Source organism: Pleurodeles waltl, chromosome 2_1, assembly GCF_031143425.1.
Source record: "Pleurodeles waltl isolate 20211129_DDA chromosome 2_1, aPleWal1.hap1.20221129, whole genome shotgun sequence".
In the NCBI taxonomy this organism is placed as follows: domain Eukaryota; kingdom Metazoa; phylum Chordata; class Amphibia; order Caudata; family Salamandridae; genus Pleurodeles; species Pleurodeles waltl.
Window position 1 is genome coordinate 286461874 of NC_090438.1, and position 20379 is coordinate 286482252.

At 43.7% G+C, this 20379-nt stretch overlaps 1 protein-coding gene across 2 annotated transcripts in view; it reads left to right on the forward strand.

Annotated features, from left to right (window-relative positions):
- Positions 1-686: 686 nt before the first annotated feature.
- The window catches only part of PABIR2 (PABIR family member 2), a 217075-nt gene continuing 197382 nt past the window's right edge, over positions 687-20379 (forward strand). Inside the window, exon 1 of one of the 2 annotated variants that reach the window (XM_069212491.1) lies at positions 687-871. The gene's annotated coding sequence lies outside the window, so the exon portion shown is untranslated. The remainder of the gene's footprint in view (positions 872-20379) is intronic. The other variant, XM_069212489.1, reaches the window with a different exon arrangement.

The following is a 20379-nucleotide window of genomic DNA, read 5'->3' on the forward strand; positions in this document are numbered from 1 at the left end:
GGAGCAAATACAAGAAAAAATGGCACTTTAAAATATGCCATAGAGCATCCTTAATGACCCATTACTAATAGTTAAACGTGTTAAAATGGAACATGGACGCTTTTACCTAAACTTCTATTTGATTATCTTAGCAGGACCTTTTCGGAATCAAAACGTAAATAAATAACCCGTACTGTTTTCTAGAAAAGGTAACAACCTTATCTGAGTCCTAAAGGCATAGACAATACGGGTCTGCTCTACTGTCAGTGAGGTACAGACCGTGACGTTGCCAAACAATCGCACACTCTCATCACGTGGGACTGTACTCCGCGCTGCTTCCCATCTCCTCCCCGCCCTCCAACCCACAAAAAAACCAACAGACGACACCCCGGCTTGCCCAACCAGAGACAAGGTATCTCCGTCTGGATTACGACTATCTGAGCTCTCCAACAGGTCCAAATAAATCTCCACTCTCTCCTAGATGGGCGGCACCACCTACTCTAAAGTGGACGCAGTGGGCAAAGACGCGTGCGGACTCCACAGCCAATCAGCACTTTGAAATTCTTTATGGAGCCCTGGGTGCCTCCAATGCTCCAATCCCAGATCACCTTACAAATTAGCAGAACCGTCCACTCCTAGAACACTCCCGGAATATGTTCAGCCGTGCAATTGGTTGTTAGCGACCCGGAAGTGCTAAAATCACGGATAAATGATATCCGTTAGAAGATCAGCTACGGACAGTGGACATCAGGCTGAATGCACGGACAGGCCTTGTAATTAACGGACAGGTGCCCCTCCCGTAACTCCTGCACTCTTCAGTCCAATGCTGTTCCTCCCATCAGAAGTCACAGGCTGATTTTTTTCTGCGGTGAAGTCCAGCATGTGAACTTAGGTGGGGAGCAAAATCGCCTAGACAGATTTGGTGTATATGGTAGTTCAGAATCGTGCACGTAAACGGGCAAGGTGAAACTATTCAGAATTCTGTTTATTGTGAGGAGAGACAGCGGGTCTTCTTTGACAAGCTTTGAACGGTGCAGAATGTGTTGGGTAGCGCGGGGAGGGTAAAGAATGCTTGCACTTCGATTTCGGTAGCAGATTCAGAGGGCCAGTCGGAGTTTAACAATTAATTTAATCTGAGCTTGTTTTCGTTCTAGCACCACAAGTGCAGGTGTGCTATAGCGAACAATGTGCGTGCTTAAGTAATTCGTTCTGTAGCTTGGAGAACGTTTGCTTTTACTGCCATTTCAGTGAAGAGTTTGCAATGTAGTGGTATCGAATTATTTAACTGGAACTATTGTATAAACACAGGAAGTGTGTTTCATCCTTGGTGTAAATCAATTGTGAGTGCTATCATTGTGCATATGAAGTGAGCGAGTTAACTAGGGGTCCCTGATATTGGCAAATTTGCTTTTGCTTAGTTATGGAAATTCCGCAAAATGTATGTGGAACTCACAGCAGTCATGTAGCGCTATATTTTAGCTAGAAATGCACACATGGATGTATTTTGTGCTTTAAAAGGGCAAAAACAGAAGTGCTGCAAACTAAAGTTACAAAAATTCGCCCACATAAAACTTGAAAATAACTTCACGACACCCTCCTCATTGGTTGAGAGTGCCAAAATTCATAAAAATATACCATACGGCTAAAGTAACTATACCTGCAACGATTCCTATTAAAAGCAAGCTAAAATGAAATGTATGTTAAAGGAGAAAAAACATTTCTATGTTGGCAAGCGTTGGACGAGGTGTAGACTCTTGTTGTAGTAATGAGACTGCTAGATTTTTGGTGGCAGCGCCACCAAGTATGTGGGACTGAGTCTGATTCCCACACTTTGTGACAACTGTCTGCCTAACCTTTCTGACTAGGTAGCAGCACCTCACCAATACACAAGGTAGAAGTAATTTGCGGAAGCCTATCACATGGCACCTCAGATTCCTCAGGGAAGTCGTGGTAGAACAGATCGTACCTCTTTCTCTCAGATATGAAAGTCTCATACATGCAAAGACATACAGAAGCAGGATCTTAGTTCATTATATATTTTATTGAAGTAACTGCGTTCTACGTAAAAAGGCAAGAATTGCAATTATGGAGATAACGAAATACAACAATTTTATAGCAGTGACCAGGAAAGTGAAACACAAGAAGAGTCCCACTACATTGTCACAGTAGTGTCCCTCTGTGTGTTTGAATTTTTTCTTTGCTAAAATTTTGTGTAAATTATGCAGCATGTTATTTTTTAAATTTCGTGTAACAAGGCTAATGCAAAATGTATGAAATTATGTGAGATTATGTTGGCAAGAAGGACATTTCGCCTGGGCGTAGTTTTTAACATAGGATTTCTTGTGCTGAGTGAAGGGGTTCATAAAAAGAGATGTCTGTGAGAGGCATAAAGAAATGACTGTAACTTATGAAGTTAGGTTTACCATGAAAGGCTGTTTTACTTGTACTAACTAGATCGTGTGATATTGGCAGCACTCTGTTTTTGAAAATTGAACCTCTTTTTCAATTTCAAATGAGTTGAACTTTCATTGCTATGTATGACATGCTAAACATTTGTTTGGGCACTCTATCTTTTTGCTTGACAATCTAACCTTTCTACATGTAACAATGTCTCTTTGTATTATTCTTCTAATTATTGTGTGTATTAATATATGTGTGTGTGTTAATATTTTAATGGTTTTATCCTAATATGTCACCATTCTTAGTCAGTGGGCAGATATAGCAATGCAGTTAAATGTCCAGAAGTGTGTATGTACCAATATACCACTTCTTAGTTAGACTAGTCCAGTGTGGCATTGCTCCCCGCCCCCAATCTTGAAGTAGGGAGAGATTAGTGTAGTATATGTTGTAATAAAAAATGTTCTAGCTTACGCGTCAAGAATTTTCAATTCTATTAAGGACACGGAGGTGAGGATTATGGTGTCGCTTCCTTTACTGAACTTTTACAGCAGCCAATAACAAACTTATAAAGAGAAAAACTACATTTCCCAAGAAACACGTTATCATGTCACATGCACTAATCACATATCGTGACCCAACACCATAAATACTCTGACCCCCAACGTCATATCCTCTTTCTTTGTCCAACAGATAGTCCTGCAACAAATGAAACAAACTTCCTCCAAGTTAGTAGAATCCTAAATTTCTCAGAAAACTTCAGAGACTGAAGAATCATTCCACACTGGCAACGAGCCAAACCATACATCTTACGATGGGAAGGAAATCAAATAGTTTTCTCCACCGAAATTTGAAGAGATCTCAGGAATTCTTCTGATCAGATCCTATAAAAAACGAAATTTAAATAATACCGCCCAGTGTCATATTTTAGCAGAATAATTTCTATAAACAGTATTACATCTAGAACATAGGGAGGGCATACTTCTTTTTTTATATAGAAAATACATGAATATAACCTTCAATAACTATAACAGGCGGGATAATCCTCACTTTCGTGTCCTTAATAGAATTGAAAATTCTTGACGCATAAGCTAGAATTTTGTTTTTATTCTATGTCAGGACCGGAGGCTCAGATTATGCTAGTTAAAAGCTGATTAATAACAATAGAGGCAACATCAACAACAGGTGTAAAATAAAACTTACAAAAAGTATTTTCAGAAGACCAATCCGCTGTCTTCATAATATCCTGCAAACTAGAGCATAAACCATATGATTTAGAAGCCATAGCTCCTCTCACAGAATGAGCTCCAAACTGATCGGTATTCATCCCTGCTTCATTTATTAACCATTTAACCCATCGCGAAAGAGTGGCTGAAGCGACTGGTTTAAGGGGGTTCTGTAAGGAAATTAATAACTGGCCGTTCATGTTCTGTCTGAACTCCTCAGTGACCGACTCATAGTCTTTCAAACATTGTACTACACATAACTTTGAGTTATCCGGATACCAAGGATAGGATACTGACCTGCAATTAGTCTTAGTTCTTCTAGAAATGGAAAAAGTAACACCCTCAGGAGAATATACTCTACCAGATAAATCCAAGGCCTTGACATCCGAAACTCATTTACAGGAAATCTAACAGAGTAACATGATCAACTTTGCTGATAATTGTTTACAAGATAGAAACCTATTACTAGGCCAGGCATCAATAAATTTTAAAACAACGTTTACATCCCACAAAATGCTATATTTGGCCTGAGGTGGATTAGAAAAGCGAATACCTCTCAATAACTTACAAATAATTGGTTGTTCGCCCGCTGGTTTACAAACAATAGGTCTACGTCCGGCCGAAATAGCTGATCTAAAATTATTAACTGTCCTATAGGCTAGCCCTGAGGAGGCTAACTCCGCTAGAAAATTAATTATCAAATCAACACTTGATTCCAAGGGATTGGTATTCCTTCCATTACCCCAACTAGTCCATCTGCGCCAAGCAGAAGCATATCTCTTGTGTGTGCTAGAAGCCCAGGCTTGTTTGATAAAGTTCTCAGCTTGCTGCGAAATGCCTGGGACTTTCCAATTTGTCCTGAAACCATCCATGCCATCAACGTAAGAGTCCTCGATGAGATCAGAGGATGTTGAAGGCCCTCCGGACTCAATAATAGGTCCTGACGAGGAGGGATGAGTAATGGAGGGGCGCACGCTAATTGGAGAGCAATAGGGAACCAGGGTTGAGATCTCCAAACAGGAGTCACCAGGATCAATTCTGCCTTCTGTCTCCGAACCTGAGACAGAACCCTGGGAATCAATAGAAACGGAGGGGAAGCGTAGCCCCGAAAAGGGGACCAATCCTATAGAAATGCATCCGTTGCTGAGGCCAGAGGGTCCGGCCTCCAGCTGAAGAACCTCAGAATCTGGGTATTGAGGCGAGACGCAAAAAGATCCACTTCGCAAGGTCTCCATTCCAGCATTATTTGTAGAAAGATAACCAGATCTAACCTCCAATCGCTGGTATCCTTCAGATACCTGAAGTTCCAGTCCGCAACAGTGTTCTGCGCTCCCGGTAGATATTCTGCGACAATTACCAATCTGTGGTTCAAGCAATAGTGCCAGAATTCATTGGCTATTTCCGCTAGAACTCTGGATCTTGTTCCCCCTAGCTTGTTGACATGTCTCACTGCTGATATATTGTCCATCCTTAGCAGAATGCAGCAGTCTGTCTTGAGGGGGGGATAAGCTCTTTATCACAAACGATCCCGCTAGGAGTTCCAAACAATTGATGTGAAGGGATTGGTCTGTCAAGGACCAGCGGCCCCCGGTCACCACCGATCCGCAACGGGCTCCCCAACCCCATTGACTGGCGTCTGATTCTATCACCACCTCTGGTTGGGACCCGAATATGGCTCTGCCATTCCAAGCTTCCATGTGGTGAAGCCACCACTGAATCTCTTCCCTGACCTCCGAGGACAACGGGATCAAGGTTGAATAACTCCAACCTTGTCTCAGATATTTGATTTTCAGTCTTTGCAGAGCCCGATAGTGAAGAGGAGCCGGGAAGATTGCCTGAATGGATGAAGCTAACAGTCCCACCAACCGAGCAATGTGTCTTAAAGAGATAGTCGGACTGGATAGGGATGACCTCAATTCCCTCTTTATATTGCAAATCTTTAACAAGGGAAAAATCAACTGAGCTTGGAGCGAATCGATCTTGAAACCCAAAAACTTTATCACTTGAGTTGGATTCAACAATGACTTCTGCGCATTGATAAGGAAACCCAATTCCTGTAATAGATTGATTGTCCAATTCAAATGGGTCTGTAAAGTTGTTGGGTCCTATGCCATCAATAAGATGTCGTCCAGATAAATGATCAAGCGAACCCCTTTGGTTCTCAAAGTCTCCACTACTGGTCTCAACAACTTCGTGAAGCACCACGGTGCTGAGGATAGGCCGAATGGGAGAGCTGTGAACTCCAAACATTGAGCCTTCCATTGGAATTGAAGAAATCTCCTGTGGGGAGGAAAAATTGGAATTGAAAGGTACACATCTTTTAGATCTAATCTTACCATCCAGTCTCCTTCTATTAAGATATCTCTTAACATGTGAATCCCCTCCATCTTGAAGTGTCTGTACACAATCCAAGAATTGAAGTCTTTCAAATTCAGAACCAGACAATGACCTCCCCCTTTTTTGTCTACGACAAAAATGGGATTGCAAAATCCAGCTGGGTGTGGGGTTGAAAAAATACTGCACCTTTGTCTAATAGCGCTTGCACCTCTGAATCTATAAATTTTTGCCTTTCTAGGGGAAAAATTCATTTGAAGAGGAGGGGCCAACTGACGTGGAGTACTGATGAACTCCAGATGAAAACCGGATACCGTCTGAAGAACCCAAGGATGCCCAGAAATCCTTCTCCAATTCTGTGCACACAGACCTACTCTTTCCCCCCCCCCCCCCCCAAGAATAACCTGAGAAGGGTGAATGAGTCTTGCCAGCGTAGGAGGCGTCCTTGATCGCTCCTTGTTGTCCTCTGCGGAATCTAGGCCTACCACCTCTGTGTCTAGTGGGGTAAAAGGTGGCATCTGATTGGTCACCTGACCGATTACCACGTCCTCTTGGATAGTAATTTTGGGGACTGGTAAAGGAGCCCCGGCCAGACATTCGTCCACCATAACGTCCGGCCCTGACAAAAATGCTTCGTCTAAAAACATTTTTAAGGGACAACTGTGCTTTGTCGAGGGTGGAAAAGGTGGAACAAATTTTGCTTATTCTTTAATAAAAGAAGATCCAAATAAGAGGCCTTCAGCAGCTGGACCTGCTTCAGATGCTGCTAAATCCAGTTTCGGATCCATGTGCATGAGAATAGATTTTCTGCGCAGTTGGTATTACATAATTGGCATAGCTCACGTTGAGCCCAACCCAGTAAGACATCTGTATCTACTGGTATGCCTGATTCTTTTGACACTGCCGCTAAATCCAGGATTTTAGTCAGAGGGCCTGACATGTCTAGTAGTATATACTGACAAGAACGCCAAGACCTATCCAAACCTTTTTTAGGATCGTTGGAAAACTTTTTCAGAAAGGTAACCATGGTTGGATCAATCTCTGGCGTGTCTGCTACGTTATTTTCTAAATCAGGTCTAGGACACTCTGTCTTGAGGCGAGTACGAACTTCCTTGTCATAACTTTTCCTAAGGTTCTCATGTACGTACTGCGCCACGTCTGCAGATGAAAGCCAGTTAGAGGACCTAGGGTGGACGATTTCTGAGGGGTCGAAATCTAACAAATGAGAAGTGGAATGCTTTTTTGCCTTCTTACTGGGGATTGGCACAGTAAGGTCATCCGAATCTATATCAGTGGAGTCTCCTGAAGTGGAGGAATTATTCAAGGTGCTGTAATTATGTTCAGCAATACGCTTCTTGCGCAGTTTAGCAAAAACCTCCGCATGAATGTCCTCCGAGGGATCTTCGTTTGTCAGATTCTTAGTTTTAGTCTTAGATTTGGAGGCTACTTGAGGGTTGCTCCCTTCAGGGGTAGTAGGAGACGTATCCGGCACCCAGCCTTGAGAGTGGGCGTATTCTAGCAATTGCCATGAAAAGGGACCTAACGCTCTCACCAAGGCATCAATTACAGACTGTTGCACTCTAGAGTTCAGTGCCTCGACTAAATTAACTTCAAGTTGATTGTCATTATCCTCAGGGTAGTACCCAGCATCTTGATCACTCCATTGCACCATAGCAATAAGTTTGCCAGTAACAAAATATCTAGGGGGAGTGAAAAAAACCCTCTTCAGGCAAAAAAAGGAAAAAACAAGCCCTTAAATAATGAGTGGAGGGAGCTGCCTGAAAATCACTCTAGGCAAAGACTAATATTATTTTACAACCCAGATAATCTGTTATCTGGGCGTCAGGGACACACTTTTCCAGCCTGTAGGCTCCTTTCAAACAGAATTGCCCTAGCGCGCTGAAATCACGAGCCAATCTGCATGGGAAACTTCAAGGGTACAGATCGGCTCGTAAAAACGCACGCGCCGGCAAAACACAATGACAAGGAAAACTGACTGCGCGCAGTGCTCCTGCTCCACCAAAGTAAACAAAAACGCGGGCATAAACTATGCAAAACAAAGCCTTTAAAGCGCGCGAAATCGCGACACTAAATTATTTTCAATCAATATCAAATAACAGTAGTAACATAGAAAATGTAAGAATAGAGAAAAATGCCACTTATCTGCTGCGAATCAGCAAAGAAAGAGGATATGACATTGGGGGTCTGAGTATTTATGGTGTTAGGTCACAATATGTGATTGGTGCATGTGACATGATAACGTGTTTCTTGGGAAATGTAGTTTTTCTCTTTATAAGTTTGTTATTGGCTGCTGTGAAAGTTCAGTAAAGGAAGAGACAGCATAATCTGAGCCTCTTGTCCTGACATAGAATTCAAAATTCATTCAATATGGCACCTAACTTTGGTTACTTTAATTGTATTCAGACTAACATGGTGTAGATGTGACTCATCCATATAATGCAATGACCAACAGTGTATGTAATTTTAAGTGTGATCGGGGTGAATGCCATTTACACTTGTAGTGTGTTTGATGCAGATATTGTTTCTCACTTGTTTCCCATAGCTATAAACTGATCTTCTGATATTGTATTTAAAAAAAAATATATATTTTAAAGATTGTCTTTGACTTAAAATTATTTTGGCTTTTGTTCCTTTGAGTCTTTGTTCCGATTGGGTTACTAAATAGGAGTACCTTAGAGCGTACTATGATTGTCTTTGAATTACTAAGTATGACAACATTACAATAATATTTGGCTTGTTACCTTAGAGCCTTATATGTTTTGTGTATTGGCTATAAGCACCTCAAAGTGTACTGATTGCTAAGTGAGAATATGGTTTTCAGTGCTTTCACAGTTTTTTCTGTAGGATTTCTGCTTCTTAAGGCATTACAATGTGTCGAGATGATCATTTAATATGATTTGAAGATGCTATCTATTACTTCACAGAACTGTAAATATTTTGAAACTTTGAGCTTAATTTGGGATACCTGTTTACGAAATAGTTATGTCCATGCTACTGCATGAAGTACATTTCAGTATCCAGTTTTGGAGGTGATGGCTATTTTCTAGTTTTGGAAGTGATGGCTATTTGTGAACATGTACCAGTTATCACTATGAAAGTCCTAAATTGTATGCCCGCCTTCTAGACGTCCATTGGTTAAACTTATAGCGGTGTAAGTTTGTTTCTTCCAGCCGGAAGAGTTTTCTTTTAACTATCCATTTTTTGCACCAAAACGTGTTGGCTGGAAGAACATTGCTACAAAAAAAGGATAGTTGGCAAATGAATAGAGTGATTTTGTACTTGGAACTGCCATAGTGAGGAAAGTTATTTTGCATCTTGAATTTGTCTGTATGTGCCCCAGGGTTTCATTAAGGAATTTGAAGGCTAGCTACTTGTGGCTAGGCATGTATTTGAGTATTCTTAAAACAGATTTTTATTTGTCCGAGAGTTTCAATCAAGTATTGTATTTATAATTCTTTTTGGTGCCCGTAGACTATGCTATCTGAATTGGAAAAGGTCTTTGTGCTCCCAATTTGTCTGTAATTTAGCTTGTTGTCCTATGCACTTAGTGGGAAATAGGGCGGGAGGCATACCAATTAGTAATTTATTACTTTGAGATAGTATAGGACTGTGACTTTTGGGTAAGTGAGCAGTTTTGGCTTTTTGTGGCCGAAGTGCTAAGAAATTAATTGATTCTTGAATTATTTGTGGTAGGCCCAGTGTATTGCAATGTGTATTCCAATATGTATGACAGCTCTTGCAGGGGTTGGTGCTCTTTTGGGATAAGGTACTAACATTGTTCCACTGAACATGTGATGCTCTGATAGTTTAAGGCCAATATAAACTCCTACACTAATGAATCTGTGCTGGTATGTTGTAATGAGCAGTTTTGAGGGCAAAGATGTGCTTCAGCCCTGCCCTTCCAAACATCCAGTGAATGGATCTTTTGTGGTATCATGTGAATCCTAGCTGGCCTCACAGGATTTATAATGAGATGGGGAAAAACTAAAGCAGAGGCTCTGTTAAGAATAAAGTACTGCTAAAGGAGTAATGGCACACTCCTTACACTAATGAGCTCACATTTTTGTCTTTCATTATTTTGATAATGTCATTTTACACCTTTTGGGATTTTGAAAACTGTTAAAGATGTCAAGACGTAGGGCTCCTCTCTTATATCCATTTTGATATGCTAAGAGACATGGCTTTCATATTTAACTTGAAATGTTTCTGATGATTCTTGTTTATGGTTGCAGTTATGGAATTATGCACTGTAGAAGACTCATGTACTAAACATTTCATATTAAGACATATAGCTGTTATTCATTGATAAATATTGCATACATTCAATGATCAGGCACCTGCACTGCTGATTATTGGGCTGCTTGTTTCCTCAGCAAGCCCAAAACTTGTTTGCAAGCATCAAGGATTGTATCAAAACAGACCTGAGGAGAATACCCTGTTCCTGACTGCTGGAATTACACATGTATAAAAACAAGCATTTGCATTGCAATGGGTCTTGTGTTTGCTCGAGTTAGAGCTGTTAGCATTGTAAATTCCTAACTGGGCTTTTCTTGCCAAATACATTGAAAATTAAAAGTATAACGGTTGACGTAAGCAAGTCAATTCAAAGTGCCACGGCCGGCATGAGCACAAAGGAGAGACACAAAAGGAAAAAAGTTTGCTCTCAGCCAAACCTTTCGGCAAACTTTCTTTAATCCATGTAACAGGGTTGATGGCCAAGGGGGGGTAACAACATTGCCCAGTGGAGGGACAAACGTAAAGCATTTACCAATGATAACAAAGGCAAGCTCATGCATGAGTGATAGTGATAGGCATGCGGTGGGCGTGGTTAAAAGCCCACAGAGAGATTACAACACGTCAGAGCGCTTGCACGCTCAACCTAAAAAAAAGGCATTGAAATTAACTAACACACTTGTCAACACCATTGGAGGTATGCATTCCACTTGTCTTGTATCAATGGACTAATGAATGCTCATTAGTATTTTGTTTTGATTGTCCTTACTGGCAGCACAGAAGACAAATCTGTAGAAATCACCCCCACAGCGACTGGTTACTAGAGTCTGGGCTTTGAGAAGGTTGAGGGTTTCTGTCCCAGTTCAGGTTTTGATACTGATGAGGAAATATTTATGCTGTGTCAACAAGCTGTGTCCTAAAACGGTGGAGCATAATTTCAAGTGTTCCTTGTAGTTCCTCATACCCTGGTACAGTGAAAAGGTGTGAAAACACAGTCATCGTGCAAGCATTAAAGACGTTCTTATGTTTGCCGTTCTGTATCATCATGTACAGTTCCAGGGACAAATGGTTGACCCTTTTTTAGTTCTCACATCTTTCTTTAAGGGTCCAGTCAAATGTACACAAAAGTTGGATGACCGATTGATTTATGTTAGCACATTCAACAGCTGTGCGACTGATAAAACTTAGTTTTTAACAAAGTTCCTGGGGGCTATTGGGAGCCTTCAGGAATATAAAGGTTCCACACCTCTACTGAGCCCTAGAGGTGTTGTCTTTGAGGTACATTGTAAATGAGATTAAGAACTGCACATTCATAAATCAAGAACATTCAGTTCAGTTTGACCAGAGTCAATAATGAGTTTAAGTTCAATTTCAAGATTTTATTATACCATTAGTTCATCTAGGGCCAGATGTGCCAAGCAGTGTTGCCCATTCTGTGTCTATGGGAAAATGTGTTTGTACATATGGCCCCAAGTTCCTTTGTAGCAAATCCTTTATCTCATTGCAAATTACAGAACAAAGTATATAACTTGTCCCATAAAGATCTAGTCTCTACTTTATGGGTTCTACTGAAATTAATTTACCCTGAGAGTGTTCTGTCAGATGTGAAACCATATATATTTTTCTAATAAAGCATCTCATTGAGAATTTCAGTAGAATCTCTCAGAAATAGATTCAGGCAGGACATAGTTGGTCTCCGAATAAATCCAAGACGCATCAGAAAATAAAATATAACAAAATGTGTCAGTCGAATTGCTCTCAAGAGCCTCTCTGCCAGTCTGTGGCAGCTTGTCTCTCAAAGAAAAAAGGTCCCTCCGGGAAAGGGTTGAATCTCCATCTGTCTAGCCTGAATACACTTTTATGACATTGAATACTGCACAAATTATAAAACTTGGGTAGATAATCTTTGGCTCTGACCAATTGGGGCTTGATGTTTTCAGGTCAGCTTCCGTCAAGATGGCATGTTTTTTTAATAACGAAGTTTTATTGGATTTATTAGTACAAAGCATCATCCACTGAGATTTACATACAGATAACATGATGATAACTTTGGAGCAGAGCATCGAACATTCGCAGTCGTTTAGCATTGTTTGCCTATTAACTTGGCAATCCGTGGTAAATGCAACATTTCCCCCATATTTTCTCATGTTTACAGGTACATCCTCTAGCCATGTAAATTGGCTGCTCCTGGTGTGCACACCAGTCGACACCGCTCCTCCAGACCATATGTTCTGGAAGGGGCTTCAGGACATTTCCAGTGTCTAGCAATATTTTGTTTGGCCACCAAGGATGTCACACTGATAAAAATCAGAGCGGAACTCATCAATTCTCTCCAAGAGAACCATGAGCACCTCCCGGGGCCCCAGGTGTTATCTGCAGGTGCAAGGAAATTGCCAGCTCCTTCAAGGCCAGGCATCCCTCCTTCCAGTCCTCCTCATCTGGCTCACTCACCCAGGTCTACCATCTACAATTGAGGGAGAGGAGAAGGTCTGGCGCGTTGATCCTTAGGGAGCAATAGAGCACTGAAATCGCTCAATCGCCACTGCTGCCTAGTCGTTCCATCATCCCATCATAAGTTTTGCCTCCAAAGGGCTACATTCAGCAATCTGCACGTTCGCCGTGAGGTGAGCCAGCCTGGCATGACGTAGTTGGAGATAGCAGAAGAATTTCATGTGAGATAGGCCATCTTGAAAGGCCGGAATGTCCAACACTGGAGAACACGTCCCCTAACGGTTTTAGGTTGTGCGGTGTTATTTAAAATTATGTCACTGTTCAGCTTCCTGTATGTGTTGCAGAACACACCATACCCTGTCCCCGTTAAGTACTTTAAAGCTATCGATAAAGAAGTGGTGCTGTTTTTGTGAAACAGTGGCCCTGCTTGGATAGCGCAATCAAAACTCTGACAGGGCTGGTATGATGGGACAGTGGCATTACCGGACACTCTAAAATATTATTGGGCTGCTCAACTGACCACTGTCAATAATTGGGCCTATGGTTCTGCTGAAGATGTGGTATATCTCATGGAAAACCTTAACCTCCAACCAGGGGACCACCAGAGAGCTCTTTATGGTCCCCTCCCCCAAAACGATTGAAACTCCAAGGCCCTGCAGCCATAACGGTCCAGATCTAGCATAAGACCAACTGATATCTAGGTTGGTCTAGGAAAATAATGCTTGCTACACCCTTATGGAACACAGAGGAACTGGGCTATCTGGGAGACCTTCCTGGATTCGCCGGGTGGGACTTAAGGCTTCGAAAAATCATAAAAATATTAATAGATCTGCAGGTCAAGTAACTTAAATAATCCACTCGACCTAACTGTAATATACTTGACCCGTAAACAGGTCTCAAATTGTGTGATCCTAGGCAAATAGTTTACAGTCATCTTTTTCTTCATTCTCACATATGATTGCACCTTCAAATATGTGAGTTCAGCATTTCTGCAGTACAATAAAACCTTTTGTTTGAATAAGTGGACTATAGTTTGCTGCATGTCTCACAAGAATCTAGCCTACATATAAGTGACACCTGAACCATGGCTTAATTTTAGTTTACTAACAGCATTGACATCTGGGCAGGAGTGTTTTTCCTAGTTTGTTTAAACACTTAGGGCCATATGTATCAAAGCATTTTCCCATTGACACAGAATGGGTAAAACCCTTTGATACATCTGGCCCTTGCTGTTAATCTACTACTAAACCATTGTGTCGTAGCATATTGTCATCTACACACAGTACATTTCAGAGAAATGTCCAAAAACCTTTCCACTAACTTGCAGCTTTACTAATAAAACTATACAGTGTATTAATCAGTGAAAATTGGGTTTCAGAAAATATATCCTTTGCACATCGACACGTAATGTATTCTGACTTGTTTTCATGCTATTCAAATATTTTTCTCATAACACAGAAATACAAAAAAAATGGGCTTTCACAACTACTGAAATATATTTTAAAATGTTTGTATAGTTGACTTAGTCATTTAAAGGTTGTGTGTTTAGAAAGGCCTGACACCACATATCCCTTTATGTTACACTTCAAACAGCACGTCACACAGTTCACCTTACAAAGTTCTGGAACTCTGCAGTCAGAAGGAAAATTAATTGTAAGACAAACTGACTTTTGACCTCTGTCTGTGAACACAGAGCAAATGCCACATAAGAACAAGATTTAAAGGCATATTTTTATTGCCCCTCCAATTTCTGACTGAACAGAGCGCACCTGTACTTTGTCAGCTTGCCAGAAGGGGCGAGTAAGTCCTAAAAATGGCTCGACCTGATCAATTATGACTCTCCATTGCGAGTGGTCGAGTAGATTTTTCGAGGCCTGGACTTCATAGATATTTCTAAGGTGGGAGCCGTATGGAACCAGGAAGGGATCCTCTCATTTGCAGACATGAACCAAGAATACAACTTGGCCCCTGCAGAAATATACAAGTACACCATGCACTATACTACTGTAGTACCTAAAGGCACACAACTCCCTGTTCATCACCCTTAGGAAATAGTCTGCTTGACAGCTGTATAACATACACAACCATCTCCCTAATACATATTGGAAATAGTTTACAATTAACCCGATACCCTAACACATCTCTGGGAAAAGTGGGCTAAAGACGTGGTAGACCTGGATGACACAGATTTGGTGCAAGCCATGCCCCCCTCCCAGAGGGACTGCTTTCACATCTAGACTCCTACTAATACAAATAAACCTACTACAAGCTCATACTACTCCCCGACAATTCCATACAAAATGGGGGGAACCTCAACGGCTAATTGTAAGAGGTTATCAGGTAGGCACCTTCTACCATGTAGTTTGGGGATGCCTGAAAATCAAGGCCTACTGGCAGGCGGTTTTGTACTGTTAATGGTTCTGCCTTGGCCTCCTTGCCAAAATGGTGCCTTCTGAATATATAGGGGGACTTGACTCTCACACGTGGGGCCTGGATGTTGGTAACACTGGGGTTAACTATTGCTAAGCGAATCATTGCCAAATGCTGGGGAGTTGAGACTGTACCGAGAATAGTCGAATGGAAATTAGATATGGACCGGTGCATGATGACCAAAAGAACAATCTAAAAGGGTCAAAGTTGTCCTCAGAAATGGGACAGAATTTGGACCTTCTGGAATACTTAGCTGTAATATTTGCAGAACACTAGTCAAGTTGACTTCCCAGAGTCATAGTTCCAGGGGTCCACACGGGTGGCTCGACCGTCTGGATACAAGCCCAAGAAGAAGAGATTATAGAGATAATTCAGACTAATGTACAGTGTAAAAGGTGGTGTGATTTTCTTATCCACTGTTGGGGCTGATTTCTGTGAAATTATGAATAAAAGGATTACAAAAAACAAATGAGATGGGCCATATTGGTCCTGCATTTCCTGAAGAGACATCCGGGACCCTCGTTGGCGAAAGTTCCCCAAGTAAGTAATGCCTATGTAGTCCCAGTGGGAGAAGCCTGTGAGGTGTTCTACCTGTCTCAGCCAGGTACCTTGCCACAATGGTGTCCTAACTGTAAGGCGGCAAGTCCATTGAATAAGGCACAAGGCCACTCTTCAACAGTGTAGCGGTGCTTAGGTACTGGAGGATGCCCTGCTCGAGAGCAGGGGGGAGGGGGCACCATAGATCAGGTCAAGAAGCCCATCAAAGCCCAGAAGATGCAATTCTAGGTGATATGGAGGATCATCCCACTCCTGCGAACCATTCATTCACCGGAACCAGGTGTGCTGCGACATAATGTCTGTAGCGACCTGGAATGCAAAGGCCTCGATCAAATGGTGATTTGGGAGCTGAGGAAAAAGCTACCTGATGGTGCCCATCTGCTCAAAGGAGGTCAGTCACAAAGTTCAGAGTCGTAACCACGTTCGGGGGGAATAGGATGAGGATAGTTCGTTAAGACGTTTATATACCGGGGGGAGACGCATCATTTTGAATACTGCAGTGCAACCCATTGGGTTAAATGGCAGACAGCCCCATTTCCATAAGTTACGATCAAGCACTGATGCCAAGGGGTGAAAGTTGAGTGCCCAGGCAAGATCTGGAAGTCAGGAGACAAGGATCCTTAAGTACACGAAATAATTTCTTCTGGTGGGAGTATCAAAACACTAAAGTCGTCCAGTAGCATCACCAGACAACTCCGCCAGAGCGGACTTGCTGGCGTTAACACATAGGCCGGATGCTTCTGCATAGAGTTGAAGGATCTCAAGGCATCTAGGTCCTGACATCTGTGGCTCACTGAGGAAAAGCAGGACGTCGTCCTCATAAAGGGCGTTGCGGTCTTCCACCACCCCTCCCCCAATCACCAGCTCTGAGTCCGCGCATCCCACCTCCTCAGGCACACCAACAGTTCCATGGCAAGGGTAAAAGCTGCAGGGACAGGAGGCAAACCTGGTGCGTCTCTCTATGGATTATGAAAGGATTCCATTCACCTGGGTGTTGGGGGCACCGTACAGTAGTCCCACCAGTTTGCAAAAGGTGGGTCCAAAGCCTGGCCTCCAGGAATGACCAGGAAATCATGTAAAATGCCTTCTGTAAGTCTATAAGAAGTCGAACCAGGTCTCAATCCAATCAATGTGTCTGGAAGAGGGACAGATGCACCCTCCGAATTGGGTGGCGGGTGCTCCAACCCGGCAGGAAGCATCTCTGGTATGGCTGTATGCGGTAGGTGAGAGCGCAGAGTCACCCTGGTTGCCAGTGTCTTCACAATGATCTTAAATGTCTACGTTGATAAGAGAGACCAGGTGATAGGAAGAGCAGCAGTTTGTGGGTTGTCCTGCCTAAGGCATAACTACAATGGTGGCTATATCGTGGCCCGGAGGAAAGGCGCTGAGCTTCAACGCCTCCGTATAGAGGGCCAGAAGATGAGGGTTTAAGATATCTCAATAGCGTTTTTAAAGAATTCAATGGGAAACGGCCTGGACCTGAAGTCTTACTGGACTGAAGATCGGATATTGCCTGCCCAATTCTTAGCCGACAATGGTAAATCCAATTCTCAAGCCAAGGAGGAAGGGAAAGGCTGCAAAGGCATGTCCTTAAGGATGGGAGCTGTGTAAGCTCACTGACCGTAGCTGGGCGAGCAGCGCACAGCCCCTGATAAAAGGCTGCAGACGTTTGAGTGAACACTGGTAGCTCCTCACAAAGCACGCCAGAGGAGTCCTTAATGGCTGGGACCACCCTATTGGAAATCTTTTAGGTTTCCAGCCAATAGAGCAGCTTGCCTGACTTGTCTCCCGAGGTATACACCTGCTGGGTCCTCCAGCACTGTTGCGCCTCTTCTAGAGACACCTGGCACAGCTTACCTCTTAGCATCTTCAGTTGACTGCTCGTCTCGTTTGACCCCAGTCTGCTTATCTGCTGCTCTAAAGTGAGGATCTGGGACTCCAACTCTGTCACCTGCACCTGCCGTCACTGCTCGCCATGCCTCATTTACCACTTGAAGCGACTCTGGAGGGTACGTCTACTCTCTGAAAGGTGTGCAGTTTCCCCATCCACAAAGTCCGCCGGGTTGGTCAGGTGCCACGTGTTGAATCTCCCCATCGGATGAGGAGTGTTAGCTGGAATACCCCATTCAAGAAGAAGGGAGGCATGATAAGAAATGCCTCTTGGGAAAATCAAGACAAATAATTGCAGTAAGTCACATGCAGGTACCCAAAGAAGGTCAATTCTAGATTCACGTTTTTGGGCTGCAGAGAAATGCGTATAGTATTGGTGCATGGGGTTCCATGAATGGCAGGCGTCGCAAAGACCCATAGAATCCGCTCAGGAAGTAAGGCTCCCTAAGCATGGAGTTTCAGATGTGTCTCGCGTGGGGTTCCGGGACTGTGTTGAAGTTCTCGCCACACCAAGGATCGGATTGCCCGCAGTGCAGATTGTAAGAGCTGCAGGGGGCATAATAGGAGACCAAGTTAAATTGGGTGGCCTCTAGGCGTCCCTGTCCACGTACCGCCCCTGGGAATCTTCATGAATGGCAGTTACTGCCAATGGAAAAATTCTATGCAAGATAGTCGCCACCCCTAGAGTAGCCCACGTGATAAATATACCCGAACTGGCCCATACAAAAGACATTGAGCTCCTAAGAGGTGTGTGTCCTGAAACAGGATGATGTCCAGCCTGTATCTATTGACATATCACAGGAACACCAACCTTTTCTTGCGGTCCAAAAGACCATTCACATTCCAGGAGATAACTCTATCCATTAGGGAGAAAAGCTAAGAAGTGCGGAGGCCAATCCAGGTTTCCCAAGAACAGGGCTGGTACAGTGTAGAGCGTTTCAAGACTATACCCCTCAATAGGAGCCAATACAGTGGAGAGCTTTTGGTTGAGTACCTAAAAGAAAAACAATTCAAATCAACATTACAATTTGAGACAACTCCCCCGCTATAGGAAAGTACCCTCCTTCTTGGCATGTTTACCCCCTCTTTCTGCCTGATGTCCGTGTGCTTGACTGTGTTCACTGGGATCCTGCTAACCAGGACCCCAGTGATTATGCTCTCTCTCACAAAACTCTGTACTTAATCCACAATTGGCACATTGGTGCCCCATTATAAGTCCCTACTATATGCTACCAAGGTACCCAGGTCATTTGGGCTCCACGGGATCCCTATTGGCTGCAGCATATATTTTGCCACCCGTAGGGAGCGGCAAAGAAAAGGGTTCTGCAGGACTGCCATTGCAGCCTGCGTGAATAGGTGCAAGCACCCTTTCATTGCCATTTTCCACTGCATCATGTCACTTATACGTCACCCCTATGGCAGGCCTTCTAGCCCAGAAGGCAGGGTGCAAAGTATCTGTGTGTGAGGGCACCGCCGCAGTAGCAGATGTGCCCCCACGAGCTCCAGGCCCATTTTACCCGACTTCAGGAGTGCGGGGATGCCATTTTACGCATTTACTAGACATAGGTCAATACCTATGTCCTGCTACATAATGTTAACTCTGAACATAGACATGCTTGGTATCAAACATGTTGGAATCATACCCCAAGGCTATTGCAAGTATTGGTTGAATGACTCCATGCACTCTGGGCGTCCCTTAGAGGACCCCCAGTATTGCCATTACAGCCTTCTGAGGGTTTCCGGGCAGCCCAAGCTGCTGCCACCTCCCAGACAAATTTCTGCCCTCCTGTTACTTGAGCGGCTCAAGTCCAGGAAGGCAGAACAAAGGATTTCCTTTGGGAGAGGGGTGTTACACCCTCTCCCTTTGGAAATACGTGTTACAGGCTTGGGCGGGGTAGCCTCCCCAAGCCACTGGTAATGCTTTGAAGGGCACATATGGTGCCTTCCTTGCATAAACCAGTCTTCACTGGTTCAGGCACCCCAAGTCCCTGCTCTGACCGAAACAGGACAAAGGAAAAGGGAGTGACCAATTCCCCTGTCCATCACCACCCCAGTGGCTGTGCTCAGAGCCCCTCCAGAGGGTCCGTGGGTTTTGCCATCTTTGATTCAAGGTTGGCAGGGAACTCTGGGAGTATCTGAGTGGCCAGTGCCAGCAGGTGACGTCCGAGCCCCCCCCCCGATAGATGGTCACCCAGCTAGGTAACCAATCCCTCTTTCAGGGCTATTTAGGGTCTCTTGGGTGGTTCCTCAGATTTGGATTGCAAGACTCCAGCAGGCATCCTCTGCAACCTCCACTTCAACTTCTGACAGAAGAAACTGCATCTGGACCCTACAAGCAAGATGCCTCCTGCAACTCAGGCTCCTTCCAGCAACTGCAACATTTTCCCGGTAGTGCATCCTCGGAGGACAGCCTGTCTTCAGCCTACATCAGACGAAAGAAGGAATCTCCCTTGGGGTGAAGGAGTTACTCCCCTGCTTCTGCAGGCACCAACTGCAACAATGACCGGCTGCGTGGATCCTCTCTCCTGCTGAGCTGTGTGGATCCTGTATCTCAGGTGGTGGACTGAAGTGGTCCTGACAGTCCTCTCTTCCAGCTGTCCAACTTGGGTGAAGGTAAACCCTTGCTTGCCCATGCAGGAGAGTACCCCCGTGCACCACGTCCTTTGCAGCTGCCAAGGCTTGTTGGCATCTTTTCCATGAGATCTTCAGGCATCCTGAAGCTCCAGCCCCCAGCACTTCATCCTGTGATGCACAGCACCCTGAGTAGTTCCCCGGCAGTGTGAGAGCCTTTTTTGTAGTGCTGCGTGGGCCTCTTCATTGACTTTAGTGTCCCCGTCCTGTGGGACTCCTGTGGGTGCTG